Source organism: Lathyrus oleraceus, chromosome 5 (assembly GCF_024323335.1).
Source record: "Lathyrus oleraceus cultivar Zhongwan6 chromosome 5, CAAS_Psat_ZW6_1.0, whole genome shotgun sequence".
Classification (NCBI taxonomy): Eukaryota; Viridiplantae; Streptophyta; class Magnoliopsida; order Fabales; family Fabaceae; genus Lathyrus; species Lathyrus oleraceus.
The window spans coordinates 205,611,876-205,631,970 of record NC_066583.1 but is presented as its reverse complement, the minus strand read 5'-3'; the positions used below and the strand labels follow the sequence as shown (position 1 = coordinate 205,631,970).

The window sequence follows — 20,095 nt, the reverse complement described above, 5'->3', positions numbered from 1 at the left end:
GACCTTAAATAGGGGCATCTGTAAGACCCTAATTTTGGCCCTAAGATCCCTCATGGCCCATATCATATCATATCATGGCCTCAAGGATCATTGCATGCCTTTGTCCCCTCCTAGTGGGTAGATTGCCTTGTGGGTTTGATTTCTTGATCACCAAGCATACTTTGCATTTGTATATTCTTGCTCTTCATATGTTTATTAATCAAAAAGTACAAAAATATTGTCAGTCTAACCTTTTGCTTGCAGTTGAAGCAATCATCAGCAATTAGGTCAAAGATGGTCAACAGTCAGTCAAAGCAGTGGATGGTGGCCATTCTTGCAGAATTTGGGCACCATGATCAATAATCAAGAGTTCACACAACTTGGGACATCATTTGAAGTCAAGTTCTCAAGGAATTAGGGTTTGGAATTCATCAGAAGTGCTTCAATCATCCAAAACCCTAGAAAAGTCAAACTTGGTCAACTGTGGATTTAATCAGGATTTTGATGGATAGAATTGATTTGAAGGAGCTCATTCATGCTTGTACAAGCCTCATCTATCATGTAAAACCTCATCATGGGAGAATTTGAAGTAAAATCAGAAATTTCCCAAAATAGAAAGTGGACCTGTAATTTCAACTGCCAAAAATGGAAACTTCTTGATCTTAAACTTACATCATGATACAAGCTTCAAATGAATTTTTGCCCAACATGAAAGTTGAAGATCTTGTTCTCCCATTTTCAAAAAGTCCAAGAACTCTCAAATCCCATGTGTGGTTGTCAAGATATGATCAAATCATTTTCACCAATTTTTGAACTTCAAAGAGCCATATCTCTCAAACCATAAGGCCAAATTTGGTGGGGTTTCTTCCTACAAACCACATTTTTCATCCTCTTTCCAAAAATATAAATTTCATGCACCAAAACCCTACCATTCAAAATGGCATTTTTGGACCTTTTTCATTTAAAATCAAAGTTTGACCAAACTTTGACTTTTTGATTCTTTGACTTTTTCTTAATTTGGCCAATTGGGAAATGTTGTAAATCATATTTGTGACTTGCTCAAAGCCCTAAACCATCATCATACCACCATTACACCTCATTTTGACCAAAGTTGCACAAGTTGTTATTTTTTGCAAATGGTGTGAAAAGAGCAAAACAAAGGACAGCCTTTCATGTACAACCAAAACAGCAAAAGCAAGGTCTGTATACAGCTGGTTTTAGGCCCATTCGACCACAAGCTTTACACCCTCCATTTCACTTGTGCACATAATTAGCAATTGGCATTTTGATTCATAAAATTAAACTTGGATTAGCATGTGATAATGTGAGCTTAAACAGATGAATATAAGTGCATTTTTCTGCCATTGGCCAACCCTAGTAGCAGCTGAAACTACACAGAAAATCTCATTCTCTCCTCTCTTGCAATCTTGCATTTTTGCTCGATTTGGAAAATCACCAAAAAACCACAAAGAACCCTTGGTTCCTCCATGTTCTAGACAACATTTAGAGGTCCTTTCATTCATCAAAACCCTACTGGAACTCCATCCTCGAGCTCTGCTTTCCTCAACCCCTTCCAATGGCAGATTGAGATTTGGACCTACTCAAGCTTTGTTGAGCTAAGAGGCTTCAAGCATCATCATCATAAACCTGGACCTGCACCTGTTCGAGCTTATAGCCACCAAAATACCACTGTTCCATCAACTTGCTTCAAAAACAAGTAAGTTTTCAACTACCTCCATTCTCCAATCTATGCCATGTGTTAAATAGGTTTTGGTTTGCTGGTTGCTTTAAACTTTGTCTCATGTAAAATAGTTGAGTATATCGTTAGAAATCTGGAAATGAAAGATGATGCTCATATGATGTTTTGCTCGATTCCTGATACACAGCATGTTTTGTTGAAAATTGATGTTGGATTCTCATTCACCTTGCCATGCTGAGCATTTTTATGTATATGTTTTCAATTTCTGGAAATTTTCTTGAAGATTCGAATTGTTGATGATGAAGATTATACTGCAGTTCATGAAACCTAACATATTTTTTCCAGAAATCCTGTACATACGCATGTGTGTTGGCCACTAGTGTTGCTTATGATTGCATGATGTATCTCATTACTGTGATGATTGTATGATGCTTGGTCGAATCTTTGGTTGGGGATCACATAAAATGCCCTGCTGTTATGCTTGAACCATGAACATTGCCCAGAAAAACCATATGTTTTGTGTTACATACTGTTGTCTGTTTGTTATGTGAACATTCCCATGCCATGCTTTTGAATGATGTTTGGTTCGAATTTTGATTGCTGAATATGATGTTGTTGCTGCATATGCCCTGCTGTTTGAAAACTTTAAACTTGCTCATAAAATCCACATGTTGGTGTTTGTTATGTTTGGTCATAGATGCTGGATTGTTGTATGATCGTTGTTACATGTTGCTGCTCACTTGTTGTTGTTTTTGATCGAATGCTGAATGCCATAGCCATGAACTTGTCGGTTAAACCCTAGGGTTTTTAGAAACCCAGAACCTTGCTGCTATTGGCCAAGTTTACTGTTCCATTGGCAACAGCCAATGGGAACATTTCCCGTGTCCCTTCAAAACGGGGCGTTTTGATTAATGAAAGGGATATTTGCAAAATGCCATCGGTTGACCTTAGTTTGACCCCTTTGTTCATGTTGTTTGCTCATGTTGCCTCAAATTTCATCCAACTTCACAAATTAATTTCTCTTTCACATTTCATCCAAAATTATGAAATCTTTTGCATGATGATCACAAATGTGTCTAGTTTTTTATTGTGAATTTTAATTGATTTTCCATTGGCTGGATTTTTAATGATAATTATTTTCCCAACATGTATGCCAAAATGACACATTGTGCCATTTCAATTGTGAAATACTCATGTCATATCCTTTGAGCCTGAAATTTTTTGTGGTGAAACTAGACACATTGACCTTCATTTCCATATAAAGTTTGTGCATTTATCATTTGTGGATTGAGAGCTTTGATTTTTTGAAGTTATGTGTTACATTTGGTGCTACATGAATGATATGCATTTTCCCAATTTTTGTTCACATGCTTCCTTACATCCAAATGATCCCAAATTTTGCATGAATCATCTATCACATGTCTAGTTTGTGTATGAATTTTCTTGGAATTAATGATGCTGTTTTCCATTTATTTGAGAATTTTCTTCCATGCTTAGTCATTTGTTGACTTTTTTGTGCAACATGTTGCCAAATCTTTTGTGAAATTCTCAAATCTTATTGTATGACCATGAAATTTCATATGTGATAAATAGACACCTTGAGCTTTGCATTGGTGTTAATCTCATTCATTTCTCTTCTGTTTTCAATTTGATATGAATTTTTGAAGTTGACCCATGCTTGTTGACTTTCATTGTGCATGCTTGAATTTGGTTTGACTTCATGATTTTAATTGACTGCCTTCCTCTCATCCAAATGCAATGAAATTTGACATGCTTGCCATGCTAGATGTTAGGATTGAGTGTGAATTTTTTCATGATTTTTTGAAAATGTTTGGGTTGACTTGTGAATGAAGTCTTGCTGTTGACCTATTTGTGCTCCTTCTTGCCATGCTTTGCATCCTTTTGCATATGAAATGACATTGATGCATGATATAATTATGAATCCAATTGAGAATGCTTCTTGAATGTTTAGACTTGGTTTGGGTTGACTTTTCCTTGCTGCCTTGACTTTTTCTTTCATCTTTGACCCTAGGCTAGTCCTAGTGGTCTTCTAAGCTTATGTTGAGTTCATCTGTTTCAGGTTAAGCACCAATGCCTTGAGGATCATTCAAATGTGTTTTAGTTTGATTGTTTAATGTGCTAACCTCTGTTTTGTAGGTGACTCATATGCTTGAGTCTTTGTGCCTTGCACAATTGGTCCCTCTGTGGTTGACTATTGGTTCATTTCCTTTTGATTTTGACTGTTGAGCTGTTTACTAATTGGTTTGACTTTTGCAGGTACTTTAGTTGCTTAAGTTCTTTGAACTTGCTTGCTTTGCTATTTAGCATTTTCTTTGAGGTATAAACCTTTCTTCTTCATGTAGTCTGGAGACCCGGTCTGTTATTTGACCGGGCAAACTGTCTGAAGTCCTCCTTAAGAGGCAATACCTGTGTTTGTTTATATTTGTCCTAAGCAGGAAAAGTCCTTCAAGTAAGGCAATTGGTGGAAGGTAGGGATAAGCAATCTATCCCCCACTATTCAGTGTGTCCTCTCATTGCTCCCATTACATGGTTGAAGCATTGAGATAAAAACCCAAGATCTAATCGAGTCAATAATGTGGAGAGAGTCCCTACTTTCTGAACTCCCCCACTTTCTATTATTTGATGCTCTCTCTGATCTGAGATAGAAGCAATGAGGCACACCCCTCATCTCCTTTTCATCTGCTTCACCTTAGCCTCTCAATGGCAAGGTTAAGAGCGACCTTTACCCATTACAGTGGACTTTCATAGTCAAACCCTCTTGTGTGAGCCCCCTTGTTTTGGCTATAGAGTGTGCTGTTTTGATATTCATTGATTGACTGATTGCTTCATATGCACTTGCTTGCTTGTATGTTATGCATTTATCATCATCAATTGCCATTAATGCATGATCATCTCATTTGTCTTTGTGATGCTATCATTGTTGTTTACCCATTGAGGACAATTGTAAGTCCATTTCTTTGGCCATTGCTCCTGTGATATGGAAGGATAGAGTGTAAGACCTCATTGGTCACTCATATCTTCTGTTTTATCTGTTTGTATGTGAGGATACAGTTATAAGTCCCTGTAAGTTGGCATCTGTTGTCCTGTGATCATAATTGGTTCTATCTGTTGTATGTGAGGTTGCAGTTATAAGTCCCTGTAAGTTGGCATCTGTTTTCCTGTGATCATAGTTTGTTTTATCTGTTTGTATGAGAGGTTGCAATTATAAGTCCCTGTAAGTTGGCATTTGCATTCCAGTGATCATATTGTTGCTTTTGTTCTTGTATGTGAGGATCCATTGTAAGTCCCTGTAATGTGGCATTGGTATTCCTAGGACCATACTGTGGAGTTAACCTAAGTCCAGACAGATTGGCAGTTAGCTTCCGTTTCTCATCTTTGTTTTTCTTTTGAGGAGATTAGTGTAAGTCCATTGAGTGGCCTCTGATATCCATTTCTGTTTTAGGAGACTGGTGTAAATCCATCTATTGGTATCCGGTATCCGCTTTTATTTCTTTGCCTGTGGAGATTAGTGTAAGTCCATTGAGTGGCATTTGATATCCCTTTTTATTTTAGGAGATCGGTATAAGCCCAGTAATTGGCATCCGGTATCCGCTTTTCTTTTGCTTTGTTTTGTTTATTATTATCCATTGCTATTCCAAAGGACACACTTGAATCATCTCCCATATGATTTCAAGAAGTGAACCTTCTAAGAAGTTTTACTATCCATTTCATCCATTCATCCCCATTAGGTCCTAAACCTTTTCACACTCTTAATTTTCAAACTTGACATAAGTGTTGTGCAAACATTTTCATGTTTTCAAACTAAAAACCTGGACTCAAGTCCTTGACTTTTTTTCAAACTCCATTTCATAATACTTATTTGAATTAATCTTAATCATACTTTGACTTCTATTTTCATAATCATAATCAGCAACTCCACTCATTCACTTGTTTTGGCTTTGTCCATTGTTAATGTTTTCATACATGAGCTATAGGTTTGATTTATCTTAGTGGTTGATGTTAATCTCACCTTTTGTCTTTAGTGATTGAATTGTAAGCCTTCCTTGCCTATTATAGGGTTAACCCCTCCCTGGCAAGTTGAAGCTTTTCTCACGTGGTGGACGTTGTTGTTTGCATAAGGTTGAGTTTTCTCCCGTGGATAACGTAAGACCTAGGTTTGTGTTTAAAATTGAACCTAACCCACTTTTGGAAATCTTTTAGCCGAACTACGGCGTTCTGATCCTTACCTTTGATGGAAGGTACGTAGGCAACGGGTTCATCCGTTCGAACCCAATAACACAAAAATAACTAACTTGTATATTCTTTTCTCATCATCCCAATCATGTTTGCACAATACATATGTCATAACAAATATCAATTTAGCATAACAAGTGTGAAAAGGGCTCCCTAGGAGTACCTAGGACGTAGTGGGTGCCTAACACCTTCCCATTGTGTAATTTACCCCTTACCCAGACTCTCTGATCTTTTTATTAGTTTTCTACGTGTAAAACTTCTTAGGCTTTTGTTCGCTTTTTAGCCAATCCTTTGGATAAATAAAAGTGCGGTGGCGACTCGAAATTTCAATGTATCTCCTAGCTTATGGTTTAATCGATAGATCATATAGCGACGAATACACCGCTACAAACCCCTTGACTTGTTTTGATCAAAATGATGAATTGAGATACTTGGGAGGCATATTTGATGGATGAGAGCTTTGGGAACCATTACCATGCTTGCTTTCATCTTCCCTTAACCATATCATTGCACCAAGGATCTCCTAGAAGCTTTGGATCTTGTGATTGCTTAAGCTACAAACAAGAAATGTTAGTGACATATTTTTGTGCTTTTGATTAGTAAATAAAATGAGAAAAGAAATAATATACAATTCGAGCATGCTTGGTGATCTCAAACCACTCACAAGGGATCCCACCCAAGGGCGAAGGGAAACAAGATGCTTACGAAGTTGCGACACATGGAACATGTCATGAAAATTTGAAAGATCAGGTGGCAAGGCCATTCTATAAGCCACGGTTCCAATTCTCTGAGAAGTTTGATACAAACCAATAACCTTAGGATTAAGCTTCTTTGATTTCAGTGCACGCCCATCACACCAGTCACATGATTGACTATTAGGAACACATGATCACCTTCCCTAAATTCCATATATTTCCTACTCTTATCATGGTAGCTTTTTTGCCTACTCTGTTATATTTTCATTTTATCTCAGATCAACTTGACCTTCTTAGTAGTCTGCTGGATAATTTCCTGTCCAAGTATAACACTCTCACCAGATTCATACCAACACAAAGGTGTACTACACCTCTGATCGTACATTGCTTCAAACGAAATCATTCTAATGCTAAAATGAAAAATGTTATTAAAAGTGAACTCGATCAATGGCGGATGAATATCCCAAGTACCACCTTGTTCGAGTACACAAGCCCTCAACAAGTCCTCCAATGACTGAATAGTTCTTTCTGTCTAACTATCAGTCTGCGGATGATAAGAAGAACTCAACCTCAACTTAATATCCAAAGATTTATGCAAACTTACCTAAAATCTTGATGTAAACCGTGGGTCTCTATCTGACTATACTCGATGGGACACAATGTAACTTCATGACTACCCTAATATAAATCTCAGCGAACTTCTATAATGGGAAACTGATATTAATCGGAATAAAATGGGCCGATTTTGTCAATCTATCAACAATCACCCATATTGTATCAAACCCTCTTGGAATATTTGGTCATATGGTCACGAATTCCATCAAAATATTATCCCATTTCCAGTCTAGAATATCCAATGGTTGTATCAAACCCAAAGGTTTCTGGTGCTCTACCTTTGACTTATGGCAAGTCAAACATGCTTACACACACCGCGCCACATATCGCTTCATTCCTGGCCACCAAAACATTTTCTTAAGGCCCTGATACATTTTAGTAGCTCCAGGATGAATACTCTGACTGCTTCTATGACTTTCCTCTAAAATTAACTTCTTCATATCAGAATTGTCAGACACATATACTCTACCTTGAAACCTCAACACTCCATGCTCATCCACTTTAAAGTCATTCTTCGTTTAGGTTCACTGAAGACAATAAATATACCAACTTCACATCTAGCTTCTGATTCTCCCTAATTTCTTTAAGTAATTCATTATTCACCTTCAACATATCCAGTATCACACTTCTTGGTTTCAATTCACAAACCATACTCAAATCTCTAAACTGCTCAATGAGATCCAACTCTATAATCATCAACACCGACATATGTAGAAACTTTCGAATCAAAGTATCAACCACAATATTAGCTTTACCTGAATTATAATTTAGGCCAAACTCATAGTCCTTAAGAAATTCAAACCATCCACTCTTCCTTATATCCAACTCCTTTTGGTCAAACGAATACTTTAAACTCTTATGGTCTCTAAACACTTCGAATCTTGAACCATAAAGATAATGCCTCCAAATTTTCAACACAAATACCACTGCTGCCAACTCTAGATCACGAGTAGGATAATTCCTCTCATGTACCTTCAATTGTCGTGAAATATAAGCCATGACTTTACCATATTGAATCAACACACCACCCAAACCCATTTCAGAAGTTTCAGAGTATACTACAAACGGTTCATGAGGATCTGGAAAAATTAAATTTGGAGTTGTAGTCAACTTCTTCTTTAACTCTATGAAGCTCTCTTCATAATGAATATCCCACACATAGGCCTGACCCTTTTGAGTCAACTGAGTTAACGAAAGGGCTAATTTTGATATCCCTTTAATAAACCTATGATAATAACCTGCCAACCTTAGGAATCTTCTGATCTCTATAATCGATTTAGAAGCCTCCCATTGTAGCACCGCATCTACTTTGGATGGATCCATTGCAATGCCATTACCAGAAATAACATGCCCGAGGAAGCTCACCTCTTGCAACCAAAACTCACACTTTGACAACTTCTCAAACAACTTATTCTCTTTTAACACCTATAATATAATCCTCAAATACTCGACATGTTCTTCATTCGATTTAAAATAAATCAGAATATCGTTGATAAAAACTATGACAAACTGATCAAGATAAGGATGAAAAAAGCAATTCATATACTCCATAAACATATCAGGTGCATTCGACACTCTGAAAGGCATCACTGAATATTCGTAATGACCATATCGAGTTCTAAATGTCGTCTCCTAAATATCTTCATCCTTAACTCGGATCTAATTGTAACCTGACCATAAATCAATTTTTCTAAACACACAAGCTCCTACCAGCTGGTCCATAAAATCATCGATTCTCGGAAATGGATACATGTTCTTAATCATCACTTTATTCAACTATCGATAATCAACATATAGTTGCATACTACCATCCTTTTTCTTTACCAATAACACTGGAGCTCTCCAAAGTGACACACTTGGTCTAATAAATTTCTTTTCAAGTAAGTCTCCCAACTGATACTCCAGTTCTCCCAACTCTGATTCTGACATTCTGTATGGTGCCATATAAACAGGTCTAGTACTAGGAACAAGATCAATAGCAAACTCCATATCTCTCTTTAGCGGTAAATCTGAAATATCATCTAGAAACACCTCTAGAATTTCACATACCACTGATAACCCTTTAACTATTGTTTGACTCTCAACGGAAAATGAAGCAAACATTACAAACACTTTAGCTTCATATTTCAACAACTCTTCCAATTGACCAACATATATGAAACTAGTTTCTTCTTCATTGTCAGGAGCAAGAAATCGTACTGACTTGTTGTAGAAATTGATATGAACATGGCTGAATTCCAACCAGTTCATCCCCATAATGACATCAAGATCACTTAGTGGCATACAAGTTAAGTCCACACCAAAGTATCTACCATATATTGACAGAGGACAACTTAAGCAGATTAAAGAAGTATTCACTGACCCATTTATTGGAGTATCAATAACTAGTCCACTACTCAAAGTAGACACTACAAGACCCAATATTTTCACATAGTCAACATAAATAAACAAGTGCATTTAACCAATGTCAATAATGGTAATCAAAGGAATATTGTGAATGTAACATGTAAGCCTCGAATCAACCTGTCGGGACTGGTAGTCTGAGATCCCGCTAGTGCAAGTAATTTCCCTCCAAACTGAGCTTTCTTTGGCTTTTGACAGTTGGTACTGATGTGACCAGGTTCCTCATAGTTGTAAAAAGTTGGAACATTAGTCTAGAAATCATCAATTAGGTGTCATGGCTTCTCACACTTAAAGCACTTCTTTTCATCACTCTTGCATTCATTGGCGCGATGTCCTACACCATCACACTTGTAGCATTTGATAGGAGAAGGATTCCTTCCCCCACTTGTCTTCTTACCCTCTGAAACCTTCGGTTTCCCTTTGTCAGTCGGAGCACTATACGATTTTCCATGATTCAAATGCTTTCCCCTCTTCTCACTTAGACTTTTAAATGAGCAGACTAAGCCCTATTGTCCTCATCATAAATCCTGCATTTGTTCACCAGTTCCGGAAATTGGTGAGTCTGTTGATAACTAATGCCCTGCTTGATCTCAGAACACAACCCACTCTCGAACTTAGTTGTCATACCCCAAAATTTGTCTGTTAATTTTTATGATAAATTGATTCATGCATGGCATTCATTTCACATTTGCATTCATTCATTAGCATACATTCTCATATAAATTATAAATTTTAATTTATTTATTATGTGATACAGATATAAAAAATAATAATGATTTTAGTTATCTGTATGATATAAATAAATTTTATATATATAAAGAAAATAGTTTTAATTTAATGATAAATAAAAATAGATTTGAATTTTAATTGTATAATTAAAATTTTAAATTAATTTTATTTGTTAAAGCTCATTAATTTATATTAACTATTTTTTATAATTTAGTGACTCATGTTCCATTTATTCATTATTTATAAATAGTATTTATTTAGTAATTCACGTTTTTTACTTAATAAAATTTATTTATAAGAGTAACATTTTTTTAAAAGCCCATAAATTATAAAATAATTTTGGTTGATATAAGTAAGAATAATTTTGATTTTTTTAAATGATGAAAGTAAAAATAGAAATAGGTTTAAATTTTAATTCAATTATGTAACTAAAATTTAAATTAATTTTTATTTGTTAAAAGTCATTTAAATTATTCATTATTTATAATAATATTTGTATAAATATTTATTTATAATAATAGATATTTAAGACCAAATCCAAACCAAAAATAATAAATAATCATAGTATTATTTATCATATGATGGTTTTGTTTTATAAAAATAATTTTGACTCTAATTTAATAACAAAAATTTAAATTTTAATTGTGCAAAATGTTAGAGCTAACTCTCCTAAATTATATGGTGAGATCCTAAAGTATAGGAAGGGATCCAAATATTTAGCAAGGTTAAACCCTAATCCACACCATTATAAATACTTCATATGGCTGCAGCGAGAGGGGGGAGACGGAAAAGAGGAGAGATACAGCAGAAGAAGATACACAAGGCAAGGCAGAAGCAAGAAGGTTCACAGGCAGGGAAAAGAGAAGCAACCATAAAGCATTCATAGCCTGAATAAGAACAACACACATACAGTGAGCAAGCTAGAAGAATCAAATCCCCAGTAAGTATTCATTAGGGAATTTGCATCCAGCATGATTACCTTGCAATATGCCTTAATTCATGCATGAATAATATTGGTTTAATATATATATTGAGATGATGTATTCATGGTTTGGTGGATGTTGATATTGCTTTATTCAAGTATGCATTTGTTCTTGATATGTCATAGCATGTTGGAGAAATTCTGTTTGCATGATTAAAGAATTATATCTGCCATTTAATTATTATTATATGAGTGTTGTTTCTAGCATGATTATGTTTATTTCACATGCTGTTATTACATAATAATGATGATGATGATATAATTGTGATAATATAAATCCTTGGTTGTCTTTAACATGTATGTGTAAGGTTTGTTTTATCATTATCACTTGCAGTAAAGAGAACTAATACATGAGTAAAATAATATAAGCTTCTTGATTTGTGCATGGCTATTTTTATTATTGCATGATGATTACATATGATCTTATTTTATGTGCGTGGTTTGATATAAGATGAAGTTATAGGTTTGTTATATTCACAATAAAGAAACAGCATGAGAAAAAACAAAGTAGTTTGCCGTAAGAGAGAAAGCTGTAACATGCATGGTGGTGTTGTGTCAAAAGGAAAAAATCCATGTAGAATTAATATATACTTTAATGAAGGCGAATAAATAACGAATGGACCAACATGGCTCGTTGGTAGCTCCCCCCTCACTGCAACGTAGAGGTCTTGGATTCGAGCCCCCAGGACCTATTTTTTAGCTTTTCAGTGTTTTTACTATGTTTACTCCCTTTCCACTATAATTAATTCACCACTATTTTTCTATTATTAAAATAAAACCCATTAATTAATTTTCTAATTAATATATTATATTAGTTATTTAAACTAGGATATAATTTAATCTAGTTTATTAATTAAATTTTCATATATCACTTAATTAATTAAAATGGGCTATTTTGAATAATAAAAATCTAATTATTTTTTTTATTTCTTTCTTTTTAGTTTAATTAGGTTTTATTAGTTTGTATGCCCTTTTAATTTTGTACTCGTTAATTAAGATTTAGATATTTTATATCCCCTTTTAAATTATGCACCCCCCATCCCGAAGCCATGTAATAGCGTAGTCTTATTTTTCGCACTTTAATTTTTCCATACTGTGAATATAATTGTCTACATGTATGCTAATAGGATTGCATGGAAAGATAAATAATCGAACTTAGATAAATTAATTCAAGATAATATATCCGAATCCAATCATTTCCACACTTGCACCTCTAGGGTAACCCTCTCTTTGTTGCCTTACGATATTACGGTCATGTCCCGCGAATGTGGGGATACCCTTAGCAAAGACCCTTTCGATTAAATCATCATCATCCCTAAACAGATAAGTCATAGTCCCTTCGATCAAAAGGTCAATGTCCCTACAAGATAAATCATAGTCCCTCGAACATTGCCTTCGAATATATGACCTTGTCCCTCGAACGTTGCCTTCGAATATATGACTTTGTCCCTCGATGACCCTTCGTTGTAGCCTACGATTAAATGATGATCGTCTCTTCGAATGCTAAGGTATCCTTACAAATGTTGCCTTCAATGACCAATCGACGACCCCACGATGTCCCTTTACATCCAAAGGATAAGACTACTTACTTCTCAATAGTAAGGACAATTTTACCCTCCTAAGGATAGGAAATACCTATAAAGACCTTGGTTAGGTATAACTCTTAAATGCTTGCTCACAGCTTAAAATACTTTTCACACCTCACACTTTTCAAAACATCTTTTAGAAAATCACCACTCGGTATACATTCGCACCAAAATCATCGCCGAGTTATATTTTTCTAAACATCTTTCAAAATCAAACGAGATAAACACTTTGTATACATTCGTACAAGAATCATTACAAAGTTAAACTCTCCTTTCAAAATATTTTCTAAACACACCATATTTCTCAAACACTTTCTCAAACAAGGAAAACATAAGTGAGTTAAGCAATTAAGAGCCCATGGATAACCATGGATACAAAGGGTGCTAACACCTTCCCTTTGTATAATGTACCTCCCGAACTCAAAATCTAATCAAGGTCTTTCCTGTTCTTTTCCGCCTTTCCTTATTGGATAAAAGAAAAGTCGGTGGCGACTCTTGCTATCCGCAACATAGATTTTCAAAGCAAAAACACAAAGTCAGTTCACTGTATCACAGAACTGGCGACTCTGCTGGGGACTCTTAAAAAGAGAGGTTACCTTAAAGATAAGATCACTTATGTTTTCGAATTATTTCTTTGTCTGATTTACTTTTAAGGGATTGTTTGGGTATTTTATGCTTGAGTGAAAGATCCTACACCCGGATCTAGTGTACCTTAGGTAAGTAGCAAGAGATCATCGCGATTGTCCGGCGTATACTAGAATGGTTAAAATGATGGCTACGGTTAATGTGACACTTTGGATGTCCTGATGTTCCTCATGTTTACTTGAGGAAAAATTTGGCATCTGTGTTGTGTCATCAAAGCATTAACCAGACCTTTAGAACCCTAATTGACTCATCCTAGCCATTAGAAAGTAGTGAGATAACTGACTTCGGTTCCGACTGGGGTTGGTTGATACTCGATACTACACTCTTTGAGATTGGACTTTAGGGAAATTTTGGTCAACTGCTTGGTGTTGGACTGAAGTGGACTTAAGGAAAGGTCAATGATTTGAGATCCTTCTAGAACCTGGTTGCTATTCTAGGACAGGTTGAACCAACCAAACTTCAGTGGGGAGGGTACTTACCTATGGAACTCATGCAAGCCTTAAAACCTAGGAATGATTGTGGTGTGACTTGTTTGTGCTTGTTACTTACTTGACATCATAACATCATAACATCCTAACATCATGACATCATGGCATTGTACTAACCATTTCGAGGACTTAGGGATTTAACTTTGCTCTGTTTTGTAGGGCTATGGCTTCCAGGAAGACCATCTGGATCAATTTTGTAGCGACCTCTCCTCAACTCAAGGATTTAGTGTCAGAACTTCTCGATCATGCTCAGTTCATCAAGAAACATGGTTATCTCCTCAATTTAGTTACCACCGGTTTCAAGGAAGATATGATGAGAGTTCTATTCCAGTTCTTCGATCCTAAACATCATTGCTTCACCTTCCTAGATTATCAGTTGGTACCCACATTAGAAGAATTTTCCAGGTTGCTTGGGATACCTATCCTTGATCAAACACCTTTCAATGGTTTAGAAAAGATTCTGAGGTCTGAAGAGGTTGCCGCGGCTTTACACATGACAAAGTCCGACATTGAAACTAATTGGGTAACAAGAAGTGAAGTTAAGGGTTTACTTGCCAAATTTCTGATAAATAAGGCCCGAGAATTCCTAAAAGCTATGAGTGTCCACGCTTTCGAAGATGTTCTAGCATTACTAATCTATGGTTTGGTGCTATTTCCTAATCTGGATCAATTCATAGACATGAATGATGTTAAGATATTTCTCACTCATAACCCTGTGCCCACCTTGCTTGGAGACATTTTGCATTCCCTTCACACTCGTACTATGAAAAGGCAAGGGACTCTCATGTGCTGCGTACCTTTATTATCTAGGTGGTTTATTTCGCACCTTCCTCAATCAGTCTTGAAGGATGAGCAAAATTTGAAATGGTCTCAAAGGGTAATGTCGCTCTCCCATTCAGACATCCATTGGTGTCCCCAACCCAAAGAAAATGTTATCATCATTGACCGTTGTGGAGAATTCTCTAACGTACCACTCCTGGGGATAAGAGGAGGTATTACTTATAATCCTGCTTTAGCCCTACGTCAGTTTGGTTATGCTCGAAGAGATGGTCCACATGAAATAATTATCCAAGGCACTGTGTTTGACTATGACAACGATTCTCAAGGTCTCCGTCAAAGGTTTGTACGAGCTTGGGGCATGGTGAAAAGAAGTACTTTAGGACAGAAAAACTCTATTCCTATGGAACCTTATCTCAGATGGGTACGCGCCAGAGCTCGTGAGCTTATCATGCCATATCTTGCAATGGGACCTCTGATTGTTGAACCAAAAGTTGAAGGAGGTACCCCTCAGATCATTCCTTATCCAGATATGCCTACCAATGTTGAAGAATTGAAGAAATCTTGGATCCAGTTGAGCGAGGAAAGGGATACTTTTGAAGCTCGGTTCTGTACTGAAAGGAAGAAAGTATTAGAGCTCACCAGCCAGCTTAATGAGTAACGAAATCTCAATGCATATCTCCGCCCAAAAAGAAGCCGTCCTTGGGAGACTTGAGCTTTCAGTTTTTCTTGTAATGAACATTGATTAAAGAAATTATTAATAAAAGTTCCCCTTTTTGGTGGTTTACGCAAAGTTAAATTCCAAAAGCCCTTGAAAACATTTCATACATTGCATAGCATAAAATAACATTGCATAACAGGTACTCTAAAAGATCAATGTTCTCACGGTCTTCCTCTCAAACAGAAAAATGGCCCTCGAACAAACTGTCAAGGATCTCCAGGCTCAGAATGCTCAATTCCAGGAGATGATCTTGAACTTATCCAAGGGGTAGGAGGAACTGAAGACTCTATTGCTCGAGAAGAATAAAGACAAGAAATCTGTGAGTTACATTAACCCGGGAAGAAGGCTTAAAGGACAGGCTCCAGGAGTCAAGATGGGAATTCCGAAGGATAAAGAAGATGAGACAGAAAATGATTCGGAAGATGAGAATGATGATCCCTTCAACCCTGAGGACGACTATGAAAATTATGAAAATGAACAGTACTCTCCGAAGGATGATAAGTATAAGTTGCTGGAAGAACGTATGCTAGCTATGGAGGGTCAGAAGGCGCCCGGTCTGGATTTCGAAAGCTTAGGTCTGGTCTCTGATGTGGTCATTCCTCGCAAATTCAAGGTCCCCGCTTTCACTAAGTATGATGGTGCGTCTTGTCCTCCGATGCATCTGAGAGCTTATGTGAGAAAGATCCAGCCGTATACCACTGATAGGAAGCTATGGATCCATTTCTTCCAAGAGAGTCTGTCTGGCACACAGTTAGAGTGGTATTATCAGCTCAAGAGCTCTAACATCCGCACCTGGACTGATTTAGCGACAGCTTTCTACAAGCACTACCAGTATAATTCTGAATTAGCGCCTACTCGGCTACAGCTGCAGAATATGACTATGGGCTCTAAAGAAAGCTTCAAAGAATATGCTCAAAAATGGAGAGACTTGGCTGGCAGAGTCAAACCCCCTATGACTGATCGAGAATTAGTGGACATGTTCATGGGTACACTGACTGGCCCATTCTACAGCCATCTATTGGGAAGTTCCTCATCGGGTTTCACTGAACTTATATTGACGGGTGAACGTGTTGAAAGCGGCATTCGAAGTGGAAAGATACAGGCGGCTACCTCTACAAGCACCAAAAAGTCCTATCAGGGGAAGAATGAATCAAATGCTGTGTACGGTCAAAGGGGTCATAACAAGAAAAATCGTGACCATACTGTTGGAGCAGTTACGATTGCAGCACCGCCATTGATCACACTGAAATTTACGTATTTTCGACTCCGATTTCACATGCATTCTAGTTGTTTTATTGTCATTTTGTTGTGTTATTACTGTGTTTTCCTTTGTTTTCAGGTTTTTACTTTAATCGGAGCCCCGATCGAGAAAAGGAGCGAAAAAGGGCCAAAAACCCTAAAATTCAGCATTTTGTGCTTATGGCCTACCCAATGGCGGGCGCCACAAACCAAGCCACGACGTGTCAAATTCAACTTCCATCAACTCCCACGTTTTCCCACTACTTCCACTAAGGCGCCCCATATTGTGCTTGTGGCGGGCGCCATGGCCTTGTGGCGGGCGCCACAAGAGGAAAAACGGTTCCCTCCTATTTTCAAGTGAAGGGCATCCAAGTCATTTCCATCTTTTTACTTGCTTATAAATAGAGACGCGAATTCACTTTTACAATCATCCAAACTTAGAACAGAGACAAACTCAGAAGCAAATTTGTTTCACTTAGGCATATATTCAGTTTTATAAATGGTAATCGCTTCGCATTGGAGTGTTACCACAATTGTGTAATCAAGTCTGTGATAGAGTCTGTAATCGAGTTTGGAGCACTTTGGAAGGAAGTTAATCCTGCCGCCATTTTCATTTCCGCATTGCAATTTACGCAACCCTCCGATTGGAGCAGGTTTTTATTACTTGTCTTTATCTTATTTAATTTCCCGCACTCGCTTTACTTTATTTATTTCCCGCACTCGCTTTACTTTGTTTATTTCCCGCACTCGCTTTACTTTATTTATTTCCCGCACTCGCTTTACTTTATTTATTTCCCGCACTCGCTTTACATTATTTATTTCTCGCACTCGGTTTACTTTATTTATTTCCTCGCACTCGCTTTAAATTATTTATTTCCTTGCACTCGCTTTAAATTATTTACTTTCCGCACTCGCACTACTTTTATTTATTTTAATGCACTTTTACTTTACCATGTCTAGCTAAGTTTATAAGGTTAGAATGTAAGGATCGTAATTAAACCGATAATCCGTACAATTGTTCGTAGAAACACTTAAGGGCTATTTTAACTTTCAACTTAAGTTTTCCCGCACTTCAATTCCGTTGGGTAAGATCGAAAGTCGTCCAACGTCTTTTTAAACTTAATTGTTTTTAACTATTTCAAAAACAGCGAAAGCGCTTTGTTTAGTTCATTAGGAGATTTTAACATTAAGAAGAAAAGAGATTTTAAAACTATTTTCGGACGCGTTTATAAGTTTAGAGTCTGGTTCGTAAGAACCTCTTTTTGTTAAGAAATCCAGGTTATAATACTTTTCAACTTAGTCAAGATACTATATTTCTTAAAAATAGGTTTACTACTCTAACGCAATGCGCGCCTTTTTATAAGTGACAATAAGAGGGTTTGATTAGGGAGTACAACTCGGTTCTGAATACGCGAAAGCGACAGTTCCTGTTAAATTAGTTCTTTTCAAAGTAGGAAACACTGCCCATAAGTAGCTCTATTAGCAAGTACTTGGATTATCAATTAATTATGTGAATTACATTCGACCCTGTCTTTATTAATTATATTTTATTTCAACACTTTACTTTTCATTGCACACTCCAAAAACACCTATTTTGATTGCCTTTGATAAACACCATAACAACAGATAACGATAGATTGACACTTGGTCTCTGTGGATTCGATAATCTTTTATATTACTCTGACGCGTTCGTATACTTGCGAAAAGCACACATCAAGTTTTTGGCGCCGTTGCCGGGGGACCAATTTCGTCAAATTTCATTTTCCTGTTGTTATATCGTTTAGACTTAGGTTATTTCCCGTCGGTCGATGCGAAGAACTCGCAGCACCAGAAGTTTAAATTTAGTAAACCCTCTGGCGGAACCTGAACGTTACGCTCGCGCACGTTTATTCTTTCATAGAACTAAGAGAGTTATGGCCGAAGATCAAAACCAAAGACCTCTTAAGGACTTCGCTCAACCATCTAATGAAGAACCTAGTTCTAGTATAGTAAACCCAACTATACCAGCTAATAATTTTGAACTTAAACCATCCCTATTGCAACTAGTGCAACAGAGACAACTCGCGGGTCTCGCTACTGAGAACCCAAACCAACATTTAAAAATATTTCTTCAATTAGCAGATACTTTTAAAACCAATTGAGCTTCTCCTGAGGTAATACATTTAAGATTATTTCCTTTTTCCCTCAGAGATAAAGCCTTATCATGGTTAGATTCCCTTCCACCCAATTCCATTACGACTTGGGATAACCTTAGAAGAGTTTTTCTTGCTAGATATTTTCCCCCGAGTAAGACCGCCGTTCTTCGAAACCATATAACTAGATTTACCCAAAACCAAGGAGAATCGTTGTTCGAAGCTTGGGAGAGATATAAAGAGTTGTTACGAGCATGCCCACATCATGGTTTAGAAAATTGGTTAATCATTCAAACCTTCTATAATGGACTTCATTACAACACAAAGATGACCATCGACGCTGCCGCAGGCGGTGCTCTGATGAACAAACCTTATCCTGAAGCTAGTGCCCTCATCAAAGATATGGCTCAAAACCATCAATCATGGGGAGTCGAACGAGCGACAGTTGAGAAGAAGGAAGCCCAAGAAGGAGTGCATGAACTAAGCTCTATAGACATGATGCAAGCTAAAATGGACGCATTAGCCCTTAAGGTCGAGCATATGTGCATAAACCCGAATACTGTAGCCGCAGTTTCGTCAGATTGTGAGATATGTGGAACCAAAGGACACCAATCCGCAGAATGCAGTCTATTAAACGAAACCCACTCCGAGCTAGTGAACTACACCCAAGGGAACCCATATTCAAATACCTATAACCCTGGATGGAGGAATCACCCGAACTTCTCCTATAAAAACAATAACCCTATTAAAAATAATGCACCTCCGAGACCTAGTTATCAAGCCCCTAGATCAAATCAACCTATGCAACCTGTACCACCAAAGCCGAGCCTTGAGAAAATTATGGAAAATTTTATCACCGCTCAAACCCAACAAAACAAGGAGTTCATGAACCAAAACATTCATGTTAACGAATTGATTACTCAGTTAGGAACCAAGTTTGACCAAATAGTTACTCATACCAAGATGCTTGAACCCAGATCTCTCAGGTAGCTTTAAACCAAGCCCCTCAGACTACACCTGGAGGACAATTCCCTGGACAACCTCAACAAAATCCGATAGGACAGGCCAATGCCATTACCCTACGAAGTGGGAACGCTTATGATGAGCCACCAAACCCAAGATTGAGTGAACCCGAAACTTCTAAGGAATGT

General features: G+C 37.0%; 1 non-coding gene across 1 annotated transcript; it reads right to left on the bottom strand.

The window, feature by feature from the left end:
• Positions 1-19,109: 19,109 nt before the first annotated feature.
• LOC127088506 (small nucleolar RNA R71) lies at positions 19,110-19,216 on the bottom strand. The gene has a single exon (XR_007790339.1). It is a non-coding gene; the product is annotated as a small nucleolar RNA R71 (small nucleolar RNA).
• Between the last annotated feature and the right edge of the window lie 879 nt (positions 19,217-20,095).